At 42.8% G+C, this 8,653-nt stretch overlaps 1 pseudogene; it reads right to left on the reverse strand.

Annotated features, from left to right (window-relative positions):
• Positions 1-4,143: 4,143 nt before the first annotated feature.
• On the reverse strand, positions 4,144-5,961 carry LOC113622411 (translationally-controlled tumor protein-like; annotated as a pseudogene).
• Positions 5,962-8,653: the final 2,692 nt, after the last annotated feature.

The raw sequence follows: 8,653 nt of genomic DNA on the forward strand, positions 1-8,653 counted from the left end.
CATAATTCAAAAAGATATATACACCCCAATGTTCATTGCAGCACTATTTACAATATCCAGGTCATGGAAGCACCCAGATGCCCATTGACAGACGAATGGATAAAGAAGATGTGGTGCATTATATACAATGGAATATTACTCAGCCACAAAAAGGAACAAAATTGGGTCATTTGTAGAAACGTGTATGGATCTAGAGACTGTCATTCAGAGTGAAGTAAGTCAGAAAGAGAAAAATAAATATCGTATATTAACGCATGTATGTGGAACCTAGAAAAATGAACCTGTTTGCAGGGCAGAAATTGAGACACAGATGTAGACAACAAACATATGGACACCATGGATGTAAAGCGGTGGTGGGGGAGGGGTTGGTGTGATGAATTGGGTGATTGGGATTGACATGTATACACTGATGTGTATAAAATTGATGACTAATAAGGACCTGCTGTATAAAAAAATAAATAAAATAAAATTTAAAAAAAAGAATTGGATAAAGTGTCAAAGGGAGAATTGTTTTAGAATTCAATGTCAGGACTTCAATTTCCTTTGAATAGACCCCTTATTGAGTTCAAAGAAATCAGAATAATGCCAGAGGATTATTACAAGAGCAGGTCATTTTCCTCTGGGAGTGAGAAGAAGAGCTATCTAAAATAATTTAAAAGTCTAAAACGTCCGAGCAGCAAAACAGCAGGAAATAAAGTGAAGGATTGAGTAAACTAATATTAATAATTTTAAAAGTATTAAAAATTATAATAGATTCTAGGTATGAAGATCAAGATTAAATTTCCATAAAAAGCAATAAAATTCCTTTGCAAAACTTAATAAATCAAATTACAAAATGACCCAAAAAAATGGCTACAATAGTCAATTTTATGTTAACACACACACACAAAAGTTGGAAAAAAGTGGGGGGAGGATGGGGTAGGAAGAAGTGAGGTGAGGGGAGAGAAATTCAGATTTCCAAAGGAGCTGTTCTTACAGTGGGTCCAGCATGTTCAAGGTGGGGTTGCCTGCCATGGAGTCAACAAACTCTGCCTGAGTTACTGTGTGTGAAAGAGCTTAGTCAGTAAAATTCTATACATATGTAATATTTTTGGTACATGTGGCTATCTGAGGCAACATGGCCTCATGAAAAGAAAATGGGTGTGGGCATATATATATGTATATACACAATGGAATAGTACTCAGCCACAAAAAAGAATGAAATGATGCCATCTGCAGCCACATGGATAGACCTAGAGATTGTCAGACTGAGTGAAGTAAGTCAGAGAAAGATAAATATCATATGATACCGTTTATATGTGGAATCTAAAAAAATGCCACAAATGAACCTATTTACAAAACAGAAATAGGGTCACAGATGTAGAAAACAAACTTATGGTTACCAAGTGGGGGAAGGGGGGTGGGAGGGATAAATTGGGAGATTGGGTTTGATATATACAGGCTACTATATATAAAATAGATAACTAATGAGAACCTACTGTATAGCACAGGGAACTCTACTCAGTACTCTGTAATGACTTATATGGGACTAGAATCTAAAAAAGAGTGGATATATGTATATGGATAACTGATTCACTTTGCTGCACAGCAGAAACTAACACCACAGTGTAAATCAACTATACTCCAATAAAAATTAGTTTAAAAAAAAGAGAATGGGTTTCCTTCTTTCATTCCCCAATGTTTAATGATTGCCCATCATAGGTAGCACTCTGCCATGTGCTGTGGGGACAGAAAAAGATAAAGTCTCTGCCTTCACACTCCAGCAAGTGGCAGATGTGTTAAAAATGCAGTAGTATGTTATGTCTGCTATTCAGTGGTGCTAGAGCTGGGTCATCCTGGCTTGTGAGGGTCTACTGTGAGCATCTCTTCCCAACTCTGTGTTCAGAGATGTCGTGTTGGTAGCTTGACTGAGTATTTACGCCACAGAAATTAGCAAATGCTACAAATCTTTTGAATCTCAGCTCCGTCACTGGCTGTGCAATCCTGGGTGAATCACTTCACCTCCCCAGCCTTGGTTTCCTTATTTGTAAAATGGATATAGTAAATGTTGGTTCTTTTCTCTTTCCTAGGGAGAGGATGATTTGACACTTGGAATGCAAATCGGTTGTTCTTGGATGACAGGAAGCCGATTTCTCCTCAGATTAACTGCTGATACCCCTACCGTATCTCCTCAACTGGCACTGATGTTGCCCCAGGCTGGGCATTGTCCAGGGAGGGCAGTAACTTATAGTGCCCTGGCTTATTATGTACCCTGTGGGCACTAGGGAGAGGGAGGGGGAGACTAGAAACGGAGGAGATGGTCATTGCTCTCTGCAGTTCATTGTTTCATTGTTTATAGCAATACTTGATCTCACAGCCTGCAACATTATGGATGTTTCACAACAAATGAATTCTAATTACAGCAGCAGCCAAAAATTGTTCAGGAAGGCAAGATGGGGAATGCGGAAGAACCCTGGCCTTGGAGTTAGATCTAGATTTGTCTCCCACTTCTGTCATCACTAGTTGTTTGGCCTTAGGTAACTGAATGCCTATCTCTGAGCCTCATTTTCTCCAATTGTAAAAATGGGGGTGATGACAACTACTGCAGAGATGTGTTAGAAGGTGAGGGGGAGGCAATGGAGACAAAACCATTTTGTAACCTGTCAAGGACCATTACATGGGCCATCGAATGTGAGCAGTTAATTGCGGCAATGTTGCCGGTTACCTAATATCCATTCTCTCCCTACTCCAAAACAGAACCCCTATTTTTAAAAAATAAATTTATTTATTTTTGGCTGCATTGGGTCTTCGGTGCCGTGCATGCTTTCTCTAGTTGTGGCGAGCAGGGGCTACTCTTCGTTGCAGTGTGGTGGCTCTAGGCGCGCAGGCTTCAGTAGTTGTGGCACGTGGGCTCAGTGGTGTGGCGCACGGGCTTTGGAGCGCAGGCTCAGTAGTGGTGGAGCACAAGCTTAGTTGCTCTGCTGCATGTGGGATCTTCCCGGACCAGGGCTCGAACCCGTGTCCCCTGCATTGGCAGACAGATTCTTAACCACTGTACCACCAGGGAAGTCCCAGAACCCCTATTTTATTGGCAGTAACAATGCATCCAGCTTAAAGACTATACTTCCTTACAGCCTCGGGGAGCCAGCCTTGTGACTAAGTTCCAGCTAATGAGATGTAAGTAAAAGGTTTTTATGGAGTATACTTGCTTTACAATGTTGTGTTAGTTTCTGCTGTATAGCAAAGTGAGTCAGTTATACATATACATATATCCACTGTTTTTTAGATTTCCTTCCCATTTAGGTCACTACAGAGTATTGAGTAGAGTTCCCTGTGCAGTATACACAGTATTCTATACAGTAGGTTCTCATTAGTTATCTATGTTATATATAGTACTGTGTATATGTCAGTCTCAGTCTCCCAGTTCATCCCACCCCTCCTTCCCCCCTTGGTAACCATAAGTTTGTTTTCTACATCTGTGACTCTATTTCTGCTTTGCAAATAAGTTCATCTGTACCATTTTTCTAGATTCCACATATAAGTAATATTATACGATACTTGTCTTTCCCTTTCTGACTTACTTTAGAGATGTAAGTGAAAGAGCTGATAGGACTTCTGGAAATGTTACTTCAAGGGAGTTGACTCAGCTAAGTGAGCCTCTTCTCCCTGTGCCTCCTTTCTCTTCTCACCTGGAATTTGGTACTCCAACGGCTGTCTTTGGCCTTGAAGTGACCTTGAAAATGGAAGTTCTTTGCCGTGATGGTAGAAGAGAATGATACAAGGAGCCTGGGCCCGTGATACTGGTGGCGTACCATCCCCGCCCTCTATTGCCTACTTCTGGGCCACTTCTATTTGAGAGAGAAATAAAATTCTCTCTTGTTTAAGTCTCTGCTGTTTTGGATTTCCTGTTACATGCAGCTAAATCTAACCTATATGAATATTTCTGGATGGAGCTGTAGGAGACTAGAAGAGAGAGGAACCACCTCTGGGAGCACTTGCCCTGGGCTCAAATGGTTTACACGTTTATGAGGTTTCAGTGTTTCCACTTCTCAGCAGCATTTGACTCTGTTAACCAGTCCTTTCTTCTTAAAACTCTTATCACCTGGCTTCTGTGACCTCACATCTCCTGGTGTTTGTGGGGTCTCTTTTTTTTTTTGTTTTTTGTTTAGTTTAAATGCATTTCGTTTTTTAGACAACCTACATGACATGTTTTGTGGTTTTTTTCCTCAAAAACAATGGCTCTACTCCAAATAAAACAATGTCAAAATAAATGAAGAGTTCAAGGTGACATCAGTCCCATTTGTCTAAGTCCTGGTGTTGTGTGGATGAAAGGCAGCAGCCAGCCAGTTATGACGATAGGTGATTGATAGATCCGAAGTAACAGGCAAATCTGTTCACATTTTTCCATCCCTAAGCCTTCCCTAAAGAAAATCATACATGGGGTCACACCACCCTCATGGGAGTCCAGCAGAGCAGCCATGCCATCTGGACTTATGTTTTCACCAGTAAAGAACTGATCGTTTTTGAAATTAGCAAGGATGTGTTTGATTTGCTCTGTAGCCCCTGTCGTAAAGGTTTTACTCTTTCTGATCTCTGTTCTTCAAGTTTCCCTTTGATTGACTTCATATAATTTTGATGTACTTTTTTTAAAAAAATTAATTTATTTATTTATTTTTGGCTGCATTGGGTCTTTGTTGCTGTGTGTGGGCTTTCTCTAGTTGAGGCGAGCGGGGGCTACTCTTCGTTGTGGTGCGTGGGCTTCTCATTGCGGTGGCTTCTCTTGTTGTGGAGCACAGGCTCTAGGTGCGTGGGCTTCAGTAGTTGTGGCTCGTGGGCTCTAGAGCGCAGGCTCAGTAGTTGTGGCGCACGGGCTTAGTTGCTCAGTGGCATGCGGGATCTTCCCGGTCCAGTGCTCGAACCCTTGGCCCTAGCATCGGCAGGCGGATTCTTAACCACTGACCCACCAGTGAAGTCCCTGATGTACTTTTTGTAGGCTTCTCTTGTGAAGCTGGTTTCCTGCAAGTGACGGTTCATAACAATACCCACACCAGTGATTACTGTGCTTTCGGTACCTTCGCCCTCCCGGCCTTCAGCGGAGGCATTTCCACCAATGAGCAAGTCATCAGTGTTACCCTCTGTCCTACTATCTTCCCCTCCACCTGCAGATACAGCCCCCCACCCCACCCCCGTGACCTCCCGGATCTTGTAGATATCAGAGATCATCTCATCATGGTTGATGAGGTCCCGGTAGATGATCATGATGGGAAGGAGAGGGAGGCGCTAGCTTAGTAGGAGCCCAGAGCTCAGGGCAGCAGCGCACGGCAGGGAGTGGAGAGCGGTTGGAAAAGTGTGGCGTCTCTTTGGGTTATCAAGTGACAGAAACCTTGACTTCTACTGGTTTCAACAACACCATCAAAAGAACATATTGTCTCAGTAACTCCAGAATAGTCCAGGAGTAGATGTTTGGACCCAGTTGAATAGAGGGGTTCAAACCATAGTATGAGTACTGGAATGACATTCAAAATATTTAACAACTGGCCTTGCTTTGTCATTGACCCTCAGAACAGTAAGAGGGAGTGTCCTGGAAGTCCCCTGCTGGTTCTGACATTAATTCTTCAGTTACCGGATCATGGGGGAAGTTCAGGGATTGCAGAAGGGTGGCTAGGAGGAAGTGGCAAAGTCACTCCTATTCCCAGGGGGGTCTGGGCAGCATTTACTTACCAACAGAAATATTTCAACAATAATCAGCCATTCCAGTGCGTACCAGGTGAACAGCAGCCCTGTGTTAGGATCCGGTTACTCTTTTTCTTCCCTCTCTCAGCCGTACTATTCCATATGGACTCGGTTCTCAGACAGTCTCTCTCCCCTGGTTGTGAGATGGCTGCCAGTGGCTCCCAGGGCTGCGTGCTTCCTCCTTCACATTCAGCAAAGAGGGGTGAGGCCCTTTCCCCCAGCAGCCCTAGCGTAAATCCCGAGATTTGCTCTGATGGGGCTGGCTGAGATCATATGCCTGATTGATCAATGTGGCTGGCGGGGGAGGGGGTGGGATGGGAGACTGGCTTAGGCTATGTCACCTACCCCACCATTGGAGCCCCAGCTTAGAGTTAGCTTCTTTGGAGTATATAGGCTTAGAATTGAGCTGCTTTCCCCAAAGCAAAATTGGGGTACTGTTGTCAAAAGAAGAGGGGTCATGTATTGATTTCCTGCTGTATGTAACAAGTTACCACAAACGCAGTGGCTTCACACAACACAATTTATTCTCTTATAGTTCTGGAGGTCAGAAGTCTGAAATGGGTCTCATGGGGCTAAAACCAAGGTGTTGGCAGGTTGTGTTCCTAGGGGAGAATCCCTCCCCTTCCTTTTTCTAGCTCCTTGGCTTATGGCCACATCACTCCAGCTCCTGGTTCTGTTGTTAAGTTTCTTTCTCTGGCTCTGACCCTCTTTCCTCCCTTATATAAGGAGCCTTGTGATTTCATTGGGTCCACCTGGATAATCCAGGGTAATCTCCCTATTCAAAAATCCTTAATTTAAGCATATCTGTGCAGCTCCTTTCACCATGTAGGGTAACATATTCACAGAGTCCAGGAATTCGAACATGGACATCTTTGGGCCAGGGAAATGGGGTAAGGGGGAGACCTTATTCTGCCTACCATGGAGTGCATGCTGGAAGGCAAAGGCAGTAAGTATCTATTCTCTCTGCTTTGTCCACCATCTGTCTGGCTACTCTTTTGTATCTTTTGCAGATTCAGCCTTCTTTACCTGACTTTACTTATGTATTTTTCTTGGCTTTTCTTTTCTTCTTTCTTTCTTTCTTTTTTTTTTGGCTACGCAAGCAACATGTAGGTTCCTAGTTCCCTGACCAGGGATTGAACCTGCACCCCTGCAGTGGAAGCATGAAGTATTAACCACTGGACCTCCAGGAAAGTCCCATGGCTTTTCTTTCTTTCTTTTTCTCTCTCTCTTTCTTTCTTTCTTTCTTTCTTCCTTCCTTCCTTCCTTCCTTTCTTTCTTTCTTTCATTTTATTGAAGTATAGTTGGTTTGCAATGTTGTGTTAATTTCTGCTGTACAGAAAAGTGATTCAGTTACACAAATACATATTCTTTTTCATATTCTTTTCCATTATGGTTTATTATAGGATATCAAATATAGTTCCCTGTGCTATACAGTAGGACCTCATTGTTTATCCATCCTATATACACTAGCTTGCATTTGCTAATCCCAAACTCCCAATGCTTCCCTCCCCAAGCCCTCTCTGCTTTACTTGACTTTAAATATTGTTTCTCAAGTTTCAGCTCTAGACTTCTTCTATCCTCACTCTATATTCTCTCCCCAGGCAAGCCCACTGAGTCCAAGGCATAATTACTAACTATGGTTACCTATCCACATCTCTAGCCCAAACACCTCTGAGTCCAGACCAATTTATCTAAATGCCCACTTGACATCTCCACTCGGCTATCTTGATGGCCCTCCAAATTCAAGATGTCTCAAAGCTTCTCTCCAAACCAGGCCCCAAGTCAGTAAATGGCCCCACCATCCCTCCAGTTATGGCAGCCAGAAACCTGGACAATCATCCTTAATGTCCATCCTCTCCCTCCTCTCAATCCAATCTTTGACTGAGTCTTTTCTTTTTTCTATTTATTTGATGGAATTTTATTTGTAGCAACAACAATCATTAAAACCAAGCAACAAACAAAAACAAAAATACCCTCCACTGAATGGGAATGGTACCTATTATTTGTCAAAACCCTTTCAGTGGAGTTTGACTGAGTTTTTCCATTTTACCTTCTTGATCTTAAATTCATCGATTTCTCTCAGTCTTCTCATCTTCCACTCCAAGCCGCCACCTCTGTCTAAACTGTTAACTCTTCTTGCCTGGACTTCTGCATTGGCCACCTAAACCAGTCTCTTGGGTCCATTATGACCTATCTCCAGTTTGTTCTCCATACCATTGCCAGGGTTATTTTTCCAAAATGCAAATCTGATCATTTAACTCACCCACTCAGAACACTTCACTGGCTTTCCATTGCTCTTAGGAGAGAGACCAAAACCCTTCCCATGGTAGCTAAGGCTTTGTGGGGTCTGCTCCCTGTCTATTTCTCTAGTCCTGTCTCCCTTCAAGAATCTATTGGTCTTTTACTTCTTTTTGTTCCTCAAACTTGCCATGTTATTTCTCATCATTTAACCAGGGCATACTCTGTGCAGTCTGCCAGACCTCTAACTCATCTTTTATATTTCCCACAGACCCTATTCAACCTCCTGGACTAGATCGAATTCTCCCATTATAAACTGTCAGTGAATTCCATTATAGACTGCATTTCACCTAGGTAGTGCTAACACAATTCCAATTTTCCGTTTACTTGTCTATTCATTTGATTAATACTTGTCCCCAACACAACCACTATTAGTCTGTAAGCTCCAGGGGAGCAAGGGCTTTGTCTGTGTCTGTTCACCATTAAATCCCTGCACCTTGTTCTGTAGGCACTTTACGTCTCTTAAAACAACAGACGCACATGCTCATTTTTGAATCAGAATACTGAGGTTTGTTCCAAGGTCATACAACCAGCAGGGAGATAAATTCCAAATCTGACTCCAAAACCTGCCCTTTCTTGCTTTCACTCTGCTGTCCTCTGAGATGGGGGAAGTGTTGGGATTGTGCCATTTCTGGGTGTGCAG

This window comes from Aethalodelphis obliquidens, unplaced genomic scaffold, assembly GCF_003676395.1.
Source record: "Aethalodelphis obliquidens isolate GAN/ISIS:26980383/991018 unplaced genomic scaffold, ASM367639v1 scaffold9, whole genome shotgun sequence".
Classification (NCBI taxonomy): Eukaryota; Metazoa; Chordata; class Mammalia; order Artiodactyla; family Delphinidae; genus Aethalodelphis; species Aethalodelphis obliquidens.